Here is a 22,955-nt window from a genome sequence, read left to right as displayed (position 1 = left end):
CTAGTTTACTATATGTCCCTCTTATGTGCATGCTATAAAGTGTTTAAAAACATTTGCCGAATGAATGGGAAGAGGAGCAAGAAATAAAGGCACTGTCTTAGAGTTACAAATACCAGTTCCACCTTATGTCCATGGTCTTTTCTAGAAATATGTGCCTGAACTCCCATAAGCCCACAATGTGAGGGCATCCCATATTCTTACAGTTTTTGCAACATACTTTTCTAACACAACTTTGATGGAGAAGCCAGTTCTCTTGAACTCTTAGAAGGGGTCCTAACAACATATATCTGCAAATTTTAAGGTCACTGAACCTGAATAATTTATTTTACTGATGTACTGCTTTTGCCTGTTGCACTTAACTCATCCTTTAAAAGACAACATGGCTAGAGGTGTCAAGCTTAGTTATAATTCAAGGGACATAGCACACAGTACCTACCACACTCGACTTGGCAAGCTTTGCATACATTAAGTAGCTTCCGCTTGCATACAAGGGTTTGAGATCTTATTCTGCCAGAACATAAATCCTCTCTCTACCTTTGGAGAAGTGATCCTGAGTCTCACTTGGAACATCTGCTTTGAGATAGTAAGGGATAACTAGAGAACAGTTCTCTTTCTGATTCATTTTTGCTCCCAAGAGGAAAGCAACCAATGCTTGCTTACAGGAAAATCCGGAGAGCATACAATCGGCACAGTACTGTGGCTTCAGTGCTGTCCTCAGAGGAAACTGAGCTGTCAGCAAGATAGTACAGCTCCTGCACCCAAAATACAGCTGCTGAGCTACAATCGAGAAACAATTTTGTTCATGGGAGGATTGGGTGAGGGGAAAAAAAAAAGAATGAAAGAAAGTGAGAAGCCAGGAACATCTGTTTCTGAAAGCCACAGAAGGACATTATCAGCCCTAATGCCTGGTCTTGTCAAAGCTCATCTCTCAATACACCCATCCACCTTTGGCAAACAACAAGGACAATCAGGAGGGGGTAGAGGAGCTGAACTCAGGGGCAGGGAAAGGCATGCTCTACTTGCTGGCAGCTTTGATGGGATTTCTAGGATCGAGGGTGAACTAAAAGAGAACAAGGCCAAGCTCTGATTCTGTCTCATGGGTTAAGAAAGGATGATAATAATAGTTACATGACTGAGTTATGAGTATAAATTGAAGGAGACCAGAGAACATGCTTTAGTTGAGATCATGCTACTCACGGCCGGTTATGGCACCCTTTTCCATAACTTTACTGAGATCGGATGAACATTTTGTACTGTTTAATATTCCTCTTACCCACAGCCATGCTGCTCATACACTCAAGAGTTTGGATAGCTGTACTTAGAGTAGGCCATAATCTCTATAAACATTTCACTTCTAATCTGTGTCCTACTGGTGGCATCCAAGGAATATCTGGATACTTGAAAGGTGTGCACTCTTAGCAAGACCACAAATGAAGACGGTGGGATCCAAGAGACTCACTTGGAAGTTGTTGAGGCATGGATGGCTGACCTGAGCAGAGAGTGTATGGGGAATTTTGTTCATCAACGCAGACGTCAAGCTCAGACATGCACTTGGAGAGGTTACACTGTCCTTGCTTGGGTTTGAAGGGTAACAGGGAGGCGCAGGGCTGCCCCATGTATAAAGAAATGCCTTCCTGTTGGGGCTATTTAGGAGACTGTCACAAATTCTCTCCTTAGCCTCCCCTGGCCATGAAGAAGTAAATTTCTTGGAAAAGTTTCCAAAGAGATTAAGGGCTTTGCTGCATCCTTTTTTTTAAAATCAAAGATTAATTTAATTTTAAGAACAAATATAAGCTAGCAATTCACTCTTCTTAACTTGACAGTCCACCTGTGGTACAACTGCAAGGTAAAACATACAACTTTACAACTTGGTGGTCCCAAGTTAAAAAAAGAAAAACAACACAACAAAAACCATTTCACAGAAAGGAAAGGCATGATATGTAAAACAGCCCAAGAAATACACTAATGAGCAAAAATATATGGGGAAGAAGGAACATGTACTTTCAAATTAACTGAAGAAACCAAGAGAAGACTGGTCTACATAGGAAAATGTGCATCCTGGAAAGTCAGGTGTGAAGTCTTTAGGGATCTATATGATTTGAATCTCCCCTTATTCCTGAATAAAAATGACATCTTTCAATATTTATACTTCATGGCTCAGACACCTACCTCATTTGGCTCTATTCCTTACTCTAGCCTTTAGTCTGAAAAACTGGGGATATAGCTTAGGAAGAAAAATAATCACATGTAACATATCCCTTTCTGTAGCTACTTTAGACCTGGGTTTTTACTAGAACATTCCTGAAGAGTATTTAAATACATATCTGTGGCTTTGTTGAATTAAGTCCCCTAATTAATATTTATAAAATACCCACTGTTGGGGTTAATGGCACTGTTGATGGTACTATTATAGAGGGATAGCTGAACAAAGTCTGTGTCTCAAAACCAGTGTTAAATCAATCTCAGGGTAGAAATGAATAAAAAAGGGGAGCCTAAAACCACAAGTGCAGGCATATGTAGGATCCCTGTCCTTCTGGATCCACACTTCCTTCAGGGTCTTCATCATTGTAAATGTTCTCTGCCATTTGCCACACCTGCATGATATTACCTTCTGAAACAAAACAAATCACCCAAGATTCATTGGGATTCCAGGAGAAATCCGCTATCTTGGCAGTGTGACCACCATGAATAAACAACTCTGGTGGGCCATCTTCTGCATCTTCTGTGGATTGTCCTTCTCTGATTTTACTTAAATCCCAGACATTCAGTCTTCAATTAGTACCACTAGAAGCCAAAATAGTCTCATTGTGAGGGACCACTGAACCTGGAATAGTTCATCCTTATGTGATTCAGAGGAATGCAACTTAAGTTTCAGATTTCTCAGATCCTATAAGGCAACAATCTTGTCAGCTGATCCTGTGGCAAGAATGAACTCACTATAAGGATTGAAAGATAAGCAGTTCACTTCAGCACTGTGGGCATCAACTGAGTGGCTTGGATTGGAATTATTATTTGAAAGAGTATCCCAAATCATAAGCTTCTGATCATCAGCAACTGACCCAAAAAGAGACTCATGAAGCATATGCCAGGAAACATCCACTACTGCTGTATGCCCGGTGAAGGTGGTCTTCGCATCTACCACTTTTCCTTTCTTTGGAACTACACTGATGTCCCATATGCAGATGGTATGGTCATCTGAAGCACTAAGTAAGTGCTCACTGAGATTTGTGTTCCAAGAAAGCCCATAGCCTTCCTTCTGATTTCCACGGAGACGTAAGTCTGGGTTGTACTCTCCAGAAGGCTTAGAAGGATGTTTTGTGTTGTAGTCAAAAACAAGAAACAACACTGGATGGAGTCTTTGTTGCAGTGATGCAAGGATTCTGAGGCATGTCACAGGCCCTGTTTACTTCTCCTTCATGGTTGATCTTGGATTTCTATTTCAATTTTCCCACTAACAGAGCCCAAACCTCCAAATTCTCCTTTCTCACTGTCATAGTGTGATGTGTCAAATTGAGCATCATCATTGGGGAGCTGTACGCTGGCTATCACAAGGTGGTTTTGTTTATCTGATGTGTGTGTCCCCAGGACAAGGCGATGAATGATGAAATTGTTCCCTTCAGGTCTGGTCACATTGGGAAGCCACTGAGCACGCAGTGAGGCTGGGCCACTCCAGGGCATGGGTCATCACCAAATCATACAGAAAGGGAGTGTTCCTTTTCCATATTTTGTACTCCTCGATCACACGCTCTTCCACTGCATCATCAAAGACTGCTTCCTTGTCGGCCATGGCGACAGGCTAGCCGGGGGGAGATCCAGGGGTCGTATGTTGTGGGAGGGGTAGGGAGGCTGTGAGCTGCTTTGTTGCATCTTAACGTTTTCAAAGCACCACTGGTGACACGTGGATTCTCAAGGAATGTTCTCAGAAAAGCTGTGCCTGGCGCTCAACGCAGCTGCCACTGATTCTCGTGAATAGATTCTTTCTCCCAGATGGATCAGGAAGGGCTCAGTGGGCTGCCTGGTGACATTGTAACTAAAGCAGGGTAAGGCCAGGGCATCTCTTCCAAACAAACAAACAAAAGAGTCTGCTTGTGGGTTAGGAGTACAGTGAACTTTGGATAATTTTGTCTTTGCTAACCAGTCTTTGTTAAAAGTCCCTCTCTGTTTAGAAACCAGGCTTGCTTGACTCTCTGTGGTTCAACAAAGGATTGGGGAAAAATTCGTCTTCTCAGCATTCCAAGTAAGATACATGAAAGAAGCCTGTCTTCACAAGACCATGATTTCCTGCCCAAGAAAAGTAGCCAAGAGTCCAAAGCCCCAAATCCTGTAGACACACCATTCCCAAAAGTTTAGTGGGCACCTTCAGTGCTAGTGTTTAGCTGAATAATCCCAGTATTGTAGGGATGGAGGGAGCTGTAAGCACCATAATGAGTAACAATTGGGAATGTAAGGCCTTTCACCACCAAAGTCCATTTCACTGTAGTATAAATAATACAGAGAGACTTATCCCTGCATTAGTCATTTCCATTCTGTAAAAAAATACTTGGGGCTCATAACTCTACAGAGAAAACAGGTGTATTTATTTCACAGTTCAGGGAGTTGAAAAGCTGGGCGCTGGCAAAGGCCACCTTATTGGGAACCCGTGTGGAACACAGTGTTATGTGGCTGGAGATAGGATTAGTCATGCATGTATGTTCTGGTCTTTGTCCCCTCTTCTCATGAACCCATCAATATTCTATTGTGTGCCTTCACTCTGCTGATTTTATCTAAGAAGATTGTCCAGTAAAGTTCCCATCCTCATAGCACCTCACAATGATCAATAATTTTCAAGACATAGGACACACTCTAGCTACACCAACTAACACTGTCATAATGTTTTCCAAATAAAGGTGAAGCATCATTTCCACTCATGCCTCTAGGTCTTATAGCCAACTCCTTTCTCCTGGAATCCCTCCTGTAAGTCCCTGGCTCCGACCTTTTCCAGGGTCAAGGATAAGCCCTGCTTTACTCCTGAACATAAACACCAATGAAGCTCTGATTACAAGTTCAGTGGGCATGAGGGAGAAGGAAGGGGATACCACATACTACTGCCCAACATGCAGAGGGAGCAAGAACATGGATTACAGGTGCCTTTCTCAGAGGAAGCGCTCATTAAATGCTTGTTCAATGGGTCATATTTCCCTCTGCAAGTGGCTTTGACAGGACCCTGTGCCATAGGTCATTGTGTGTCTTCTAGGTCTGCCAGTTTCCTCCGCCATACTTCTTCCCATTTAAACCACCCTCTCCACACCATCTTTCCCTCCAATAGTCTGGGAAACAGTGCTGCATTCCAAAGTAGGATGAAACACTTCCCATAGGAACACTTCAAACTAAGTGCCAACCAGAGAAGCCCCTCCCTACTGCTTTCCTGAGGGCAGAAGGGCTGAGATGTCCATCACTTCTCCCTGTGAACTCAGTTTTTCAGCTGGCTCCCTGTGACCTTAGCTAAGTCAATTAACCTCTCTGAACCACAATAACTTCACCTGTGAAAGCATACTAGACTGCTGTGAAAATTAAATGAGATAGCACATGGAAGCATCTGGCACAATGCCTGGGAGGAATGTAATAGGTGCTCAATAGATATCTGTTTCTTTTCCCTCTTATCAAATTGCATGCTGGAAGCAGAGACAAATCACACTACTGATTTGTTCTTTCGGACGTCAGAGAGCTGTGCTGGCTGTCTTCTCAAGAAACAAACATTTTCTAATATGGGACTTATGCATCCAGTGAACTCCCAGAATTCAGTGGGGGGGGGGGCTCCTCCTGCAGCTGACATCAAGGATTTTACCACATACAGCAGTTGAGTTTCTCAAGGAACCTTCTCATTCACAAATGTGTGCTGGGTAGTAAGGTGACATGCCTTTTGATTTCTTTATGTTTGAATGGGACTTGCCTTCTGCAGGTAGGCTGCAGAAGAGAAGTTACATGATGACAGGTTCCCCTGGGGTCAAAAACAAAGTGATCTGCAGCTGGTAGTGTGATTGGTGTAGAGGTAGGTTTCCCATGTACCTTCCTCATGCACTACAACAGAAACTGAATATGTATTTGTTCAAAGAATCATGGATGAATGACATGAACCCAAACTACCATACCAGTTGTACCTTCCTCACGCACTACAACAGAAACTGAATACGTATTTGTTCAAAGAATCATGGATGAATGACATGAGCCCAAACTACCATACCAGTTGGAAAAGTGCTTGTAAACAATTATTTATTACTGACCAATCAGCTTTCCCTGAGATTATTTTTTTTATCTATTTATTCTCAAAAATTAGTAGGTTGTTTCAAAGATCCATGAAAATTAAGCTGGATACTGGAGCATATGGGAAAAAAATAAAAACAATGGAAAGTTTCCCATAGGCAAAGTGATCTACAAAGTTTAACAACAGGAATACAGGAATAGAATCCTGGAACCCTGGAATGCTGGGTATGAAGGCCCATGCCTATAATCCTAGCTACATGGGAGGTAGAGACTGGAAGGATTGTAGTAGGAGGCTAGTCCTGGCAGAAAGGTACAGTGACTGACTCCCTTCTTAACAAGCCAGGCACTGGTAGCTTGCATCTGTAAACCTGGATACACAGAAGGCCTAGGTAGGAGGATCACGGTTTGAAGGCAGCCTGGGAAGAACCATAACACTCCATCTGAAAAACAACTGAAGTAGAAATGTCTGAGGGAATGGTTCAAGTGGTGGAGCACCTGTCCAGCAAGTATAAGACCCTGAGTTCAAATCTTAGTACTGTTCAAAAGAACAACAGCAATAATAAACCCTAAAGCAATAACAAAGCTGGAATGGTGAATGGTGCCTAGCTGAACATAGAGGGTGAGGACAGCAGGTGGAAGAGGAAATAGGCACTCGTTATTGCTTCATGTGGGCCATGGAATGAAGTCACACCACCACAGCTGGAGTGTGCTCTGCCAGAAACTCCCAGTGATGGCACCAGTTAATCCCTCCCTGATCCTAATGTCAGAATCCTAAGCCTTTTATGATGCAGTAAAACAATTTTTATGGGTTTTTCCATCCGTCTCATGTCTTGATGTATTTTTTAATCAAAAAGGATAAGAACAAGAAGTCAAGTGGGTATAAATCTCTACTTATTTCTCTGGTTCCCTGCCCAGGGATGAGAGGCGGGGCCTGTGACTGCACCTCTACAGGCTGTGCACTGGGGTCCTGCCTCCAAGGGAATATTTTAAAAGAAAGCAGATTTCTAGTCTTGGATAAGCAGCCTCGGCTATAAGCAACAAACATGTTCTCCCAAAGCTGATGTTACTGGGATATCAGGGGGCCAAGTCTGATGTGCCCGATCACTTTCGATGTGTTTTATCTTTATTTTATTTATTTTTATTTTATTTTATTTTATTTTATTTTTTATTTTTTTTGGCCAGTCCTGGGCCTTGGACTCAGGGCCTGAGCACTGTCCCTGGCTCCTGGCTTCTTCCCACTCAAGGCTAGCACTCTGCCACTTGAGCCACAGCGCCGCTTCTGGCCGTTTTCTGTATATGTGGTGCTGGGGAATCGAACCTAGGGCCTCGTGTATCCGAGGCAGGCACTCTTGCCACTAGGCTATATCCCCAGCCCTGTTTTATCTTTATTTCTGAGGACAAAACAAAAAAATAATTCCCCTTACGAAATGTGCACACTAGGAAAAAAAAAAACAAAAGAAAATTGTCATGTTGTTACTCCGTATTTTATGTCTGGACCCACATTAAACTATTACATATACTTATCTTAAAATTTAACTAATCTCTGTTCTTAGAAGTTGGATGTTTTCCAACTATCCCTATTATAAATAACAGCAAAGCCTTCTTGTTTCTATCTCTTACAACTTCCTAGAAGTGAAATTGCCATGTCAAGTATTCACAGAATTTTGCACTTCAGATGTATTTTTTTCAACTGCTCTGAAAAAGCACTTATGGGATTTACACTCACTGCAGATAGAAGAGTTTACATTTTTCTTATCTTTACTATCACTGCCCAAGTTTATAATCTCCTTTCAATGTTCATTTTGTTGTTGATTTGTGAAGTACAATTTTTTTCATGTACTCTATGAACTGAGTTTACTCCTTCAGAGAGGAACCGCTGTTTCCTTTGTCCATCCATTTATTTATTTATTTTTATTGATTTGTGAGGCCATTTTACATAGTGAAATACAAGCTCAGATTTTTTTCATCTGCAGTGCTTATTTTCCCTATAGTATCTGGTTAGCAAAATAATTGGTTAGGAAAGATGCAGGGACAATGACGACAGGGGTGACATTGATGAGAACACATGGTGCTCATAAACCGGCATGGCGAACTGAAACATATAACTACTTAAAAATAACAGAAGGTACAAAAAATAACTAAATGGTATTCTGTCTCAATTCCTCATCATCCTTCCAATTTTTCATTTGCTGTTTCTCTGTTCTTTTTACTGGTCAAAGAATAATTGGTACAGCAACCCTTAGGCAAGAGAGAAACAGCACTATTCATTGTGGTTACATCACTAATTTATTTGTTGGATGGACAAAGGATTTTCTGTAAGATGGATCTTCTCTGGGTAAACCTTACCACTTGGACCAAATGCCAACCTAGGCAAAAGCGAGCAATCAATGCTGAAACCAGTATGTATCAAGTATTCTGACAGGGGCCCCTCACTCAGGACAACAAAAGTGTGAGTGATATGATCCCAGGCAGGGTGGAAAAGGTTTCAATAAGTAAATTTACCTACCCACCAGCAGGTAGGACAAACTTCTTTGGTCCTCAGCTTTCATATAATCAAATATGCAAAATAATACAATCTATCCTGTGCCACAGACTGGATCTCAAATCCAACAGAAAACCCCTCCGCAGCTGTTAAATATAAGTACAATGACTCTTAAATTTTATTGCCAATTTGATTCAGGAATTAGATTGGATTGTTGGCTTGAAGACAAAGGCAGCAGTCTTGGCAAACTTGACTGGCAGGTTAGGGTCACAACCTAGAGAGACCTCAGACTTTTCATACTTCTTATAAATGGTCGTGATGGCTACCATGTTAAGCAAATACAAAGTCATGTTGTTCATACTTTTCTCTGTATAGAGCATCATTCTTTGCTGGGCTCTATGCTGGGCCTCATGCCAGCCTCTGAGGACTTCAGGTTGAGTGAAATTTGCTAACAATCCTTAATGGACTCGGAGTTTTTGGATCTGGAAGACCATTTCCTGCCTGTTAAAGGTAGGTCTCTTAGGCAAGGAGTTGTTAATTAACTGGTCATTTATCCTAATGGAAACATTTTAGAAGAGAGCTCAGAGTTGGGGCTGGGGAAGCAAAATGGCGTGCTGGCTGCCTTGCTATTTGGTAGTGATTGTGCCAGGAGTTGAGGTATGGGAAAGTTCTGGACTATGGGGGGAGGCATGGGAAATTAGGACAGCAGGGATGGCACACACAGCAGGACATGACTTATAGGGCTTTCAACACCAGTGATGTGTCACTAGAAATTTCCACCATGAAATTGTTTAGGTCAGCACCCCAGTTCCTGTGTTCCATCAACTAATTTGTTTCCTTACTCTTCCTTTCTAGAGGTAGATCTCCCAATCTTTCTAGATGTCTTGGTGGGTCCAGCTCTATACCAGTTCATACTTGGGCCATGAGGTTTGAGAGGTACCATCCTGAGGAAGCAGCAGCCCATGAGGTAGAGACAAAGACCCTACAGAGGAAGGTCAAATTCAGTGGATATGAGCTATGGCACTTTCACTTAGATTTCTCCTCCTACGGAGGAAGCTGTTTTGACATCCAGAGTCACCCTGGAGATCCAAGGTTTCATTATAGTAATAGAAATGTTGCCCATCCTTCTAACCATCAGTTCAGCTAAGCTAGGGTGTATACTGATACTGAGGAATAAAGTTGTTAGGCAAAGCTGACTACTGGATTCCATGTCTTGAGGACCAAGAGAGATGAGAGTAGATGGGGACAAACAAAACAAAACAACAACAAAAAAACAATGGGAGGGAAACAAGTTAAGAGGCAGGTTAGGAAATCATGGGATGGCAACTGTAGGCACTTGAGAAAGGAAGGACAAGGGAGAGGGAGAAGAGATGGGGCCAAGGAAGTAGCCATGGGGAACTAAGGAGGAGGGGCTGGGCAGGGATAATGGATGCTGATAATAATCACTGGCACTCTTAATTCTAACTGTGAAGCACAAAAGATACTGCCTCATTAAAGGACAATCACATTATCTTCACTCTGTTAAACTGACAGAGGAGGGGGGATAGGAGGCCACTGGCTGTCCATCTGGAGGGTGGGAGAGAGACCGTGGTAGGAGAGAGAATCTTGTCAGCTTGGGCACTGCACCTGGTCCCTGTGGATTTTACTCTGTGTCTGGGCACAACCTGGTGTTCGATGTGGTGATCTAAAAGGTAAGAGCAATGATCGAGGAAGTTGGAAGAGGAGGTTCAAATACTCTGGTCATCTCTGAACATGCAGGATGCAAACAATGAAAAACAGAGATATGCGCTGGTGACCTCTGACATTTCTATACTTATCTCCCTGGGCTATCAAGGGATACTTTTCCAAGTGCTCAAATACACAGACGCATTGAGATAATGAACACCTTGAGGGAGATTCTGATGTCTCTGCCTAAAAAAAAAAAAAAAGAAATAAAAAGATAATAGTTTGATGCTCTTTTCTCTATCCCACAATCGTTCTGAGTAAAACAATAAATATGTATGGAGTCTGACGTGATGGGTGATACAGAGAAAAATGAGCTGTGGTCCTTCACCTTGAGGCATTTCAACTTAGCAGTTATATAAGAATCTTTCCTTTCCCTTCAGCCAATGTCACTTTGATTTAAATGCAGGCCCAGGACTTATTCAATAAATCTTACTGTGAATCATACTTGGAAAGAGAATAATGTTTTTGGAAAACAAATGTTAAAGGATGATAAATTTCCTCTTTTTACATCTTTTCAGAGTTTCTGTGTCTTAAGGTCAAGATAAGGTCAAAGGGGTGACATGGGGAGGAAGGGTCCTCAGGGAGCCTTGAGGGAGGGAGTGTTTGTGGCTCCTGCTGGCAATCAGAGCTTCAGAGTTGAGCCAACTGGAGTAGCTTCATTTTAACCTAGAGGCCAACTCACCATTGCTTTTGCTTTGTTTCCTCCAAAGTTCTTTGAGTTCGGTCAGGAGACATGGGGTCAGGATAGAAGACGTCTCCATTTGGTTATTCAAATTTCATCTCTCTCCTTTTTCAGTTTGTGTTGATCTGCAACACTGAAATTACCTCAGTGGATGTAACTGATGTCTTTGTTATATGTAATATATATATGTATACATATATTCATATACACATACATAATAGATACACATGCATATATGTACATATATCCATATATTCCTTATAGGAAATTCCAGAAATAAAAGCATCCAGATTAGAAATAATAACAAATTTATTAATAAGGAATTAGGACCATGTCAACAGAATGAATACGATGAAACTGGAATTTGAATGGTATGGTGGGGGTAGGGTCAAGGAGAGAGGAGTAGAAGAATGAAGAGAGGAAGGGAGGAGGAGAATGTAGTCATCATATTCATGCATATCCTATGAAACTTAAAAAATTGAGAGGAGGGATGGGGGAGATGCAAGAAAATGATGAAAGGGGTGATATGGATCAAGATACATTGTACGCATAAACTCATTTGTTGAATGGCAACTCTGTTCTAAGACTACTTTAAAGAGGATAAAAGTGTAACAAAAAAGAAATTAGGACTGCTAGTGTTTTACTGGGAAAATCAGTGACTTTTGATTGAGGGCTCCATTGTTTATTTTTTAAAATCTTGATTTTTTAACCTGGTTAAAACTTTGAATTTATGTTTTAACTTAGACCACAACACAAGTTCAATCACATTAGCAGGCCCTTCTAGACCAACCTCCATATAACAGCAAGTTCCTAATGCCTAGGCACCTGAAACCTTCTTTTTATTTTCCACCAAAGCATACACCCACTGTAGTGGGTATATACATAGGTACCATGTACTTTTTATGTGTTTCCATGGAGGAAGAGTTTCAGTTCCAAGAGGACAGAAATTATTTTTATCTGTTGTGTTTGTTGCTTGGTGCCTAGTGCTCAAGGATAAAAGATAATTGAAGAAATAAGTTCTAGTGGCCAAAAAGTGCAAACAGTACAACTCTACATACTAAGCATCCCTAGGATAAAACTACAACTCGAAACACTTCGGATCCTCAGCATTTCAGGTAAGGAACGCTCATCCCAAACTAGAAAGTGGATCACTGCTGGGAGCCATACTTCCACTGGTGGCCTGGAGAAGGTCATGAGAACAGGAGGTTGACAGCCAGCATGACATCTACTGGAGATGTTTGATGTTGGACATGTGGCTTGTCCACTCTTTGCCTGTAAATGATAGGGCTGGATGTTGTGATGCTCAAAGGCTAGCCATCTTCCACCCCCCCGCCCCCCGCTATGATATACTATGGGCGATGGAGACGATCACAGAGCTTCTGGGGTTCTACATAGTCTGACAATCTACTCTCTACCTCTTTCTATGAGCAAAAAACATGGTACTTCACAAAGTGCTTTGTCATATATCATGTTATTATTTTTGCCTAATATCCAATCAGCCAGAGAATCTCAGATGCTCAGGCACGGCATCAAAAATCAAACACAGAGGACACCCAACATGCTAGGATAGAGCCGGCAGTGCCCATCAGAGTAGATGAGTAGGCCTGGGAAAGCCTGGAAATCATGGCTGAAATCAGATGCAACATCACAGATAGATAAAGTACAGTAAAAGGCATGTGTTAATTTCCAAATCATCTGTCCTAACCTGATTTAAATGTTCCCTTAGCAGCTGCCACACTTCACCAACCCAATTGGGACTATATCCATCACTGCTCTGCTGATGTAGTATACTTATTTACTCTCAGGGAGAGGGTGAGCCTAACTAGGATGGGTTTCTCTAGCTCTAACTACCCTGAAATGTGGGGGAAGGTGTTGCAGTGTCTTCTGAAAGCTGGAACTAAAATTTCTGTAACATGTTCAGAAGGACACAAGAAGATTACTATCTAACCTGTGTCCTGGGTTACAGAATCACACTCTTTATTATAATGCTGTGGCTCTGATCGAAAGCCCAGATCTGAATTGAAGATGAAAGTATTCCCTCTCAGATTCTCTCCAGCTGAGTGAGTGCAGCCTGAGTTTATTCTCCAGGCCCTCAAGACTGCTGCATGTCTTCAAGAGAGGAAGCACTCCTCCCCGCCCCCCTTCCTTTCAGGGTAGGAGCAAACTTAGGCTCATTAAGCTATGCATTTGTTCACCTGCTCGTGCATCTGACAGGTAATTATTGAGCATGTACTATCAGGAAGACAAGGATTGAGGCAATGGGTGTAAAGAAATTCACTGGAGCTGGAGAGAAGGAAGCAATTAATTAACACCAAAAGTGAAGGAGCTGTCTCCTGCCCTTGACATGGGTCCGCTGAATTCCCTGGTCCTCATTCCCTGCTGACCATGGAGATATTCAATTCCTCTTATTCAGATTCTCACCCACCTGATAGGTTTTGACACGGCAGCCTGAGGTCATTCTGCCCATACAAGCCCCCTTGGATTGTTTTTCTAGCTTGGGAGTTACTTGAATCAGGACCTTCAGGTGTCCATCTAGAAGGGCGCATGTGTGGATGAAATACGGAGACTGATGAACCTACTGTAAAGGATGCAGTGTTGGTGTTGCTAAAATGTTCACTAAAGGGAGGAAGCTCACTGAAATCCGGAAAGTAAGTTTGTGTGTTGGCCTGGTGTCTCCAGAAGTGAGTCCCTGTTCTGCTCCTCACTGACTACAGGGCCCTTTGATCATTAGGTTTAAAGCAGTGTTAGGTTCCTTATCTGCAAGGTGAACATACTGCTATCTCCTCTCAGTCTCACTGGGAGGATTATACCAAGCCTACCTAACTGGGCATTGGTGGCTCTGACCATAGGAGTTACAGGCTGAGATCTGAGGATCACATACCCAAGCCACCTAGGGTGGGAAAGTCCATGAGATTCTTATGTCCAATTAACCATCCATGAGATTCTCATCTCCAATTAACCACCAGAAGACCAGAAGTGGTGTTGTGGTTTAAAGTGGTAGTGTGCAAGCCTTGAGCAAAAAGAGGTCAGGGACAGTGCTCAGGTCCTGAGTTCAAGCCCCATGATTGACAACAACAACAAATCTTAACAACTAAGACTACCATTTATTGAACTTTTTTTTTTTTGTCAGTCCTGGGGCTTGAACTCAGGGCCTGAGCACTGTCCCTGGCTTCTTTTTGCTCAAGGCTAGCACTCTGCCACTTGAGCCATGGCACCATTTCCGGCTTTTTCAATGTATGTGGTGCTGAGGAATCCACCCCAGGGCTTCATGTATACGGGACAAGCACTTTACCACTAGGCCATATTCCCAGCCCCCATTTATTGAACTTTTATTATGAGCCAGGTACCACATGAAGTACCTGAACTTAACATAAAACTTTTCTTCATTTATCCATGAACTCAGTTTAAGGAGACTAGTGAAGGATTTTGTTGTTTCTGTTTTCCAGGAATAGTTTTTCTGAGAAGCTAGGACAGTTCTGGGCTCTGACACTTCTGTGGTGTACAGAAGATCTGGTGAAAATCCAGATAGCTCCGATCCAAATATTTGGAGTCAGGTGCTGTCTAGCACAGTAGCTCCTAGATACTCATAGCCAGTAACTACAAATTAATCACAACCAGAGGAAAATCCCCTTAGTCAGATTAGCCATATCTCAAGGGTTCAGTGACCAGAGAGGGCTAGTACCTATCATATCCCAGTGTACCTCAGTACAGAAAGTTCTAGTAGACAGAGTGTGACAAAGGAAGCTAAGGGGGGGAAGAAATGAGAGGAAAGTGAACAGGAAGGCATGATGGCTAACTCCATGGAAACTTGGGGGAAATTTTGACAAATTTTCAATAATTTTTCAAGGCTAACTGAATGTGATTGTTCTCATTTTGGCACTTTCCAGAGTATATGTAAAGTTTTATTGGATGGCTATAGCACCTACAGTAGGAAAAGAATAACATATGAAAGAAAAATCATACAGACTCCACTCCTACTGTTGCCCTGACAGTGAATTCAAGACAACAGTAGGAGTCGATTCTGTATGAATAAGGGATACTATCCCCAAAGCCAATGGTGCTCTGGTCACTGGGATCTGGGATTTAAGCAATGTGCAGGTATAACCCACCTGTCCACTAATGTACTAACCAGCTCCAACTCCTGTGGCCAGCTCTAACTACTCCTTGTGAGTTACCAAGGCTGGCACAACACATATTTCTAAACCTTCACAAATCTCATCATTCTCTGTGCTGTCTGTCAGCATCCTTGGCTTGGGGCAGGATCCCTTGTAAAATCAACAGGCTTCACCTCCATTTCCTGTCCTTGAGTCTCCTGAACCAGCCTCATTCAACAGACATTCATCAAGCACTGCCAGGTATCACGTATCACAGATACTTGATGGCAATACATATGATGGGAATATGGTCCAAAAGACACAACAGGAAATGAGTTTCTATCCCTCCCCTCATGATGCTTGCACCGTAGTGAAAACACAACAAAGACTGAAAATGCATCTGGTGCCAAATGATGGTAGGAGCCACAGACTACCAAGAAAGATAAAACTGGAAGGGTTTTGGGGGTGGGGGAAACAAGGACTTTCCTTATATTTTAAACCTTTTGAAGCTGTCATCCAGTTTAATGAAATTTGCTCAGACATTTACTGTGTGCAATGTTCTGAGCACTGGGGTAAGACAAATAAAAAACAGAACAGGAAAAACAAAACAGATGCTTCCATCAGGAGGCAGCTTCCATTCTCTAACCAGAGACCACGCACCAACAGGCAGGGGAGTGGTTCAGAGGCGGGTTAGCACGAGGTGGTCAGGCCTGGGCAGTGATGCATGGAAGATGGATGTGGCTGCTTATTCTCCAAGCAGGCTCTTTGTGCCCATGTTTCCCTGAGTGGCTAAGCAGCTCCATTTGGAGAGCTTTCTTTCTGTCTACCTCTTTGTACTACTATGGCCATCTTCCAGGGTGGGGTGGGGTGGAGGGAGGAGTGGTTGCATTCCCAGTGTTTGTTCTCCCATGTTCCTCTTTTGTTCTTCTTTAAGTTGCCTAAGTCTTCCCCAAGAGACGGTGAGGGAACCCTAGTTACTTAGCCAGATAGGAAGCCCAAAGGACACCTGGAAGTCCTGCCTAAGCAGCTGAGACCTTCTTGGTTCTCGAATACTGTCAGTCCTGATAATTTCCTCTTATAAAACAGGAACAACAGGACAAGCCTGCAAGGGAATGGACAGGATGTGTGTTTCTTAATACCGAAGTATTGCTGCATGGCATGTGGAATGATGGTTCTTTCTGTTCTACTTGTCCTACTTGCAAGTTTCAGAAAGTGTAAGATGGTAAGATATTATCTGAAGATTTAGCCACTCCAGATGTGTTTATATATAAAATGCAGCTCAGAATGATTGCTTAGAAACGAGGAGGACATACCTCTGCCTATAGACAGGCAGAGTCATTATACCCACAACCATGGAGGGGGCCACAGAGAACCTCAGATAAAGGTAGTTAAAAAGACAGATTTGTATTCTCAAGTGAGCTATCCAGCCAGCCTGGACTCAATAATTTAAAAGACAATGCTGGATTCTCATTTTAAGGTGAGAGAAAATACTGAAGATGAAAAGAATCTTCTGGAAGCTTCCTTTTAATTAAAGTGTTGGTTGGCTGCATTTCTCTTGAGCCTTAGCTCGATGCCTATGGGAGGGCGGGGTGGAATCACCGGAGGTTTTGCCTATACAATAAGCCACTTAATTTGAAATTGGAACTCAATCATAAATTTTATGGTTTCACTCTACTACCCATGTTGGGCAGCTGCTAAAAGCTGTGGTCTGGGATAAACACCTCTGTCTCACTGGCCGGGGCGGACCACTGAAACTCAACAAGATTGCAATGAGAAGACAGGGACTCAAGACTTGATAAATCAGTAGGAAATGCAGATAAGGTCAGGGGTAAAATGCCCTCGTCTGTTATCACACAGAATTTCTACAAAGATGGAAGCTGACCTTACCAGGGTGCTCTACGGCTGAATGAATGAGACAAAGACCTTCATGAAATATTTCAACACTTGAAAGGTATCAGGTGTCACTCACAGAGGTTCGGAAAAGAGTGATGACAGAAAAGAAGAAAAGCAGGTGAATACCTAGGTAACAGCAAGACTGATGGGGCCTGCTGCCATGGAGAGTGGCAGACATGTCTACGTATCATGAAGGCAGGTGCCAGGGAGAGCTCTGAGATGAAGCTCCTGCATCCAGAGCCACAAAGGCGAAGACCAGGCTGCAAGGTTCCAGGCCCCAGGGCCAGCTTCGGCCCCTCATGTTCCCTTGATGCCATCTTCCCTCCCTTAATGTCACAGGAGGGTGGACAGTCCAATCAGGTACAAACACCTGCTGGGTACTGTACTGTTCCTTTGTATTTTCCATCTGCCCTGACTGTCCTCCCAGCCCTTCGAACCACAGCCTGGGGTTTTGGTTTTCGGCAGAGGAAACTGAACCTCTAAGCAACAACTCGTGCTACACAGCACACAGGAGGAAGAGGGAGGCCACATCAAAACCTCTTCCTAGGCACAGGTTGCCTAAGCCAAGGCACTCCAAATTCTTTCACTCACACAGAGCCCGAGGGCTCTCAAGAGTAAATCATAAAGATCGTATTAGACTGTCAGTATGGAAGTCAGTCCTGGAAGTCTCAATTTTTATCTTAAAAATTTGTGCTGTTGAGCTACTGGGGATCGAATTTACAGCCTTACACGTACTAGGCAAATGCTTTGTCGCTGGAGCCATCTTCTACTCCATCCTTTATTTATTATTAGCAGAAAGGACTATTTGCATAAAATAAGGTCTTTCCTAACTTTGCCCAAGCTGGCCTCAAAATGAGCTCCTCCTACCACTGCATGAACAGTTATCACTGGCTTGTTCGAGATGAGGTCTTGCTAACTTTTTCCCTAGGTTGGCTTCAAATTGTGATTCTTCTGTCTTTGTTAGTTAGGACTACAGATGTGTGTGTGTGTGTGTGTGTGTGTGTGTGTGTGTGTGTATGTGTGTGCATATCTAAAATGATACCTTGTAATATAATTGCTTCTGTACTAACTGAAAAAATGTTTTAAATTATTTACTGTAAGAAAAGGGTGTTCAAAGGGTATACTTTGAACAGGGTCTGGCATAAGTGGCTTTCATGGGGTGAGTGAAGAGAGATGGCATACACCTGTTGTGCAAAGCATCATATTTTACCATGCCCTGTCTCTCTAACCATCCATTTTTCAGAGCAAGATCGAAATTATCAGAGTACTCCATTAAAGTGGAAATTGTGGTTAATGTCTAGCGGAGTGGAGAGAATGAACCCTGGGCTACATAACTTGAGTGTATTCTCTACCCAGGCCTCTTCCCTGCTAAAAGCCACTTTGCTCCAAATACATGTCCTGCTGGAGCAGGGTGTTTTTTCTATGCACCTGTCTATCACTAGCGGCCGGGAGAAGATGGCTTGGCTTGCTGGTGATGACAGATGAAGGTCTTCTGACTATCATGCTTTATTTCCACCAGGGGTCACCCCTCTCAATCCTCCCAACAGCAGCCACAGGGAGGCGGCAGAGCTATCACAGAAACAAAGGAAGTGTAGATCACTTGTTGAAGGTGATCCAGCTTGCTTTCAGGCTGGGATTCCTACCTGGGAAGTTGGATTTCAGGCTCTTTAATTTCCACAGTGATCTCAGATGGCCTGGCTCCTACTCCACATCTGGTAGCACACAGGGATAATAAATCCAGCATGCTCACTCCTCCAAACTACTCCAGTGCACCCAGGTGCTGACACAGGCCCTCTATCTTCTGATCGGGGGCCACCTTGCCATCTTCTGGCCCAATGGCACCCAACAGGGGGAGAGACACTCCTTTGCTGCTCCATCCTCCTTCAGGGTTCTCATCCCGGACCCCACCCTGAACACAGTAATGTCCACTGCCTGGCTGACCCAGGTACAAGGACAAAGGCCCAAGTGGAATTTGCTTTTTAAGCCGTCTGGCCCAGAAGCCGCCACATTTGAGCCTTAGTTTATTGATACCAGCGGTGCTCTGCAGCTATAGAAAGCTTTGCAGAGAGCAGGCGGTGTTGCCAAGTAACCGTGGGATGAGCTCCAAAGCCAGAGCCCTGAGTGAGGACCTGGAGTCAGTCAGTCCATGCCCAGGGTGTCCAGGGCTGAGCACCAAATGTAACCCATGTACCTCCATTCCCCACCTGGAAGGAGGGAAGAGCCAGACCTGACTGCTGGAGTTACTGTGAAGATGAGCTTGGATAAGCTTCCCTAGTTTTAAAGCCAGATGATGGTTTGAGTAAATAAATCCAGTGACTGAGCTGCTATTAGAATGGAACAGAGATTAATGTGGTTTGTAAAATCGCTCAGCATTGTACCTAACACAGCTTTCCATTAAGTGGAGAGGTGGTGGCAATCCCATTAAACCCAAGACTGCTGCCTGATTAAATTCTACTTACTATACTGGTCACATCCAGACATTATACATTTGTATCGTCTGAACAGTTTCAAATAATAATATGATAATAGCAAAACAACTAGGTAAATACAAGTAACTCTTGTTAACCGTAATCACCAAAGATTCCCCAAATCTTAGTATTTCAGGATAACTTTTCCCTGACTTTTCATCCATTTGCATGCAACCGACAAATCAAAGTTCTACAGAGTGTACCTGTAGAGCTGGGGATACTGAGGGTCACAAGTGGAATGTGGCTTGTCATTCCCCATGGCCGGGGCTAGGTGGGGGTGGGGGAGAGAGGGGCTATACTTCATTTTTTTTTTTTTTTGTCAATCATTGTTTTCTTAACACTCAAATAAGCCAGAGAGTCCTTCACATAGGAATGTTCTCTTAAAATAAGCTCTCCCACTCCTTATAATGTCCTGAAGGGAAAAGGCAAGCTGTGGTTAGGAATCTTCTCCGGGGTAAAGCTGAGTTTATATTACTATTAGCAATGATGCTATTAAAGTTATTGTTGCAGGGGCTCAGGGCTTTAGAGATCCCCTCCATCCACGACATACTTTGAGCACCTTTCTTTCCTTTCTGCAGCTAACTTAATGTTGAGAAAAAGCCCAGGGTTTCATGGGAGTTTCAAATCTTGTGAAGAAGATGGCTAGAAAGAATAACAAGAGTTGCTTTGTTTTTCTAAAACAACAACAAAAACAAAAAAAACCTGACCATGAAACAGACTTGGATTTGTCAGGAAAGCAAGTTTGCACACAACTTTGTGGATGACGAACATAGAGAACAGCTGCTCTGAAGGTGCAGTTTGCCTGCTGTCCAACACAGGAAGAGGTTTATTATGCATTTTAACATGGTGAACTCCGGAGTCAGAGTGGACCCCCCCAATCCCAGGTCTTTCTGCCTTTAATACTTCAGAGTATGCAAAGGAAGGATTTGTAGCATCTAGTGCTAACACTCCTCTCCTGCCCACTCCCCTTCCTCTGCCCCATTCCCACTTATCTTCTATTCCAGTTCAAAGTGCAGAGCCTGCCAGACGAAGGCAACCAGTATAATCCTAACAAGCGAAGGGGTGGATGTGTGACCTGGGAGGGTATAGTCAGGACTGACCCTCCTCCTCCCTCTGAGGGGAAAGTGGAGGCCTCCAGACCCTCCAGGCAGAGGGAAATCATCCGTTCCCAAAAAGAACTCAGGCTGAGTTGAATGATGAGAGAATAGTGGATGAATGAGCCAGTGCCCACCTGACACCTGTCCTGCCTCTGCTACCAAGTTCCTGTCTTACTGAAGTCATTTGTTGGCACAGATATATCAGGTACATAAAGATACTACACAGTATCACACAGGTACTATATTTAGACATGAAAATACGTGCATGACCATGTATACAGGTAAGGTAAAGATGCAAGGCTCTTACAGGTTTCTTTCTTCACCTAAGCTTTGCTAGGAAGAAATGGGGGTCTAACTTACCTTTGATTCTCAAGTACTTGGTTTTACGAAGCAGCTGATGCTTTTTTCAAACAGAGCATCCAATTGAAGCTGTGGATCATCTTTAGGTGGCAAGAAAACTGGCAAAATACTTCATCTGGATCTTCCCCAAGCCCTACTCTTTACTTGTCCAATTACATAGATGCATGCTCTTTGAACATGATGTTGACAATTAAAGCAGGGGAAACATTGTTAAAATTCATCCTCTCCCATGGGAGACCCTTGGATGTAAAACTCTGCATGTTTGTTAAAGAAACACAGGTCTCATTGCTCCCCGATATCCAGGGTTGGGAGGTGCATGTTTTGCAGGTGCCTGCATGATCCTAACTGCAGGCTCTCCTGGCTGACTGACTTTGAGTAATCTATGTAGCCTCACCCAGTCTCATGTTCTCTCCTGTCAAAATGCTTGCACAAGGCTTGGGAGAATAAATAAGGTCATGCACATGAAGCCACTAATTCACTTGAGTGGCACTAGTGCTAAGAGAAACGTGTCACTGCTACTGTTCTGGTATCACTGGTTAACATGAAAGGAAGTTGACCCACATGAGTGGGGAGTGTTGTAACAGTAAGGCACAGTAATTTGCCACCCCAGTAGGTACGGAGAGGACCATCTGTTTGTGCTCAAGTGGGGGGAGAGATACACCCTCATTACTGGACCAAGGGAAAAGACTTTGGATGAGCCTAGAATACAAAGAGGAATGAAGGCTCTGGAAAGGGGGGAAGTGGAGGAAGAGCACTGTGGCACTTCAAAGCAGCTTCCGGGCGGTGTGAGAAATGTGGGATTGGAAATGATACATTAAAGAGCTGGACTCAGAAGGCAAGTGGATTAGAGCCACTCTCCGAGTCAGGGACGAAGCTAATGAGGCTTTTCTTGTCACCATGTGTAAAAGTTTATTACTTAAACTTCAAAGGCAGTGAGCAGCGGGAGGGGTTGGCAAGAGACTGTTCCTGTAAGACACAGGAGGGGCTTGCCTGCCTCCAGGAAGGGCTGGGATGTTGTCCCTCTTCCTTGTCCTCTGAAATGGGAGCCACGCCCTGGAGGCTCAGAGATGGCCCTGGTCACTGGGTAGGAGGAAGAGGGATGAGAGAGAGGTTTCATTAACTTTAACACAAGGTAGGATCTGGGCTGGTTTCCCTGAAATTGCCCGCTGGCTGACCTCCACTCTAAGCTCACACTCTCTGGTTTCTTTCCTGGAACTGATAGGAGGTGGTCCAAGTCATCTCTTAATCTCAGTCTGTGCATCACCTGGCTGTCCATCTGTCTGTATGCTACCCGATTGTCATGCTCACTGACAGTCCGGGCCGCAGGCAGTTTGTTCTATGCCGTACCCAGGTGTGAAGCAAGCAGACACTCTCCTTCCAGCCTGAGTGGAGTGATTCTCAGTGGCTTGCAGTCTACTGGGGATCTGGACATCAATCGGGAGTGCAAGTCCACCTGGAGTGATAGCTTTGGTCAGTGCTACTCAGGACAAACACATTGTTCTAAGAGGTTCTAGGACAGGATGAATGTACCTAGACAGGCAGACTGATCAAGAACAGCTGCTCTGTCTCCTGAGGCAGTGAAAGTAGTGATGGAGCAGATGACCCTCTTGGGGTCACAGTGACGTGGAGAGTCAGGGTTGAGATTCTGGTCAGGTGCCTTAGAAACATCACTGCACAGCTATACAATGTATAGGGTCAAAGCTAAGGGGCGAGCTGCTGAACTAAGACAATGAGGTAAAGAGGTTTAACTCAGAACATCCAAAACATGATTGTTCACTCAGAAATTAGCCAACCATAGTGACTCAGAAATGATGCAGAGGAGTCAAGTGTGGTGGAGTATGTCTATACTCCAAGCTGCTTGGGAAGGGGAGTTAGTTCAGAGGAATCTTGGTTTTAGGCCAGCTTAGGCAAAAA

At 43.5% G+C, this 22,955-nt stretch overlaps 1 protein-coding gene and 1 pseudogene across 4 annotated transcripts in view; both read right to left on the bottom strand.

Moving 5' to 3' along the window:
• Large1 (LARGE xylosyl- and glucuronyltransferase 1) overlaps positions 1 to 22,955 on the bottom strand; it is a 453,235-nt gene that overhangs the window by 119,401 nt on the left and 310,879 nt on the right. The gene's annotated exons all lie outside the window — the stretch shown is intronic.
• LOC125358898 lies at positions 1,759 to 3,787 on the bottom strand (annotated as a pseudogene).

This window comes from Perognathus longimembris, chromosome 1, assembly GCF_023159225.1.
Source record: "Perognathus longimembris pacificus isolate PPM17 chromosome 1, ASM2315922v1, whole genome shotgun sequence".
In the NCBI taxonomy this organism is placed as follows: Eukaryota; Metazoa; Chordata; class Mammalia; order Rodentia; family Heteromyidae; genus Perognathus; species Perognathus longimembris.
Note: the sequence above shows the minus strand (reverse complement) of the source record. Positions and strands in the feature narration are given on the sequence as shown.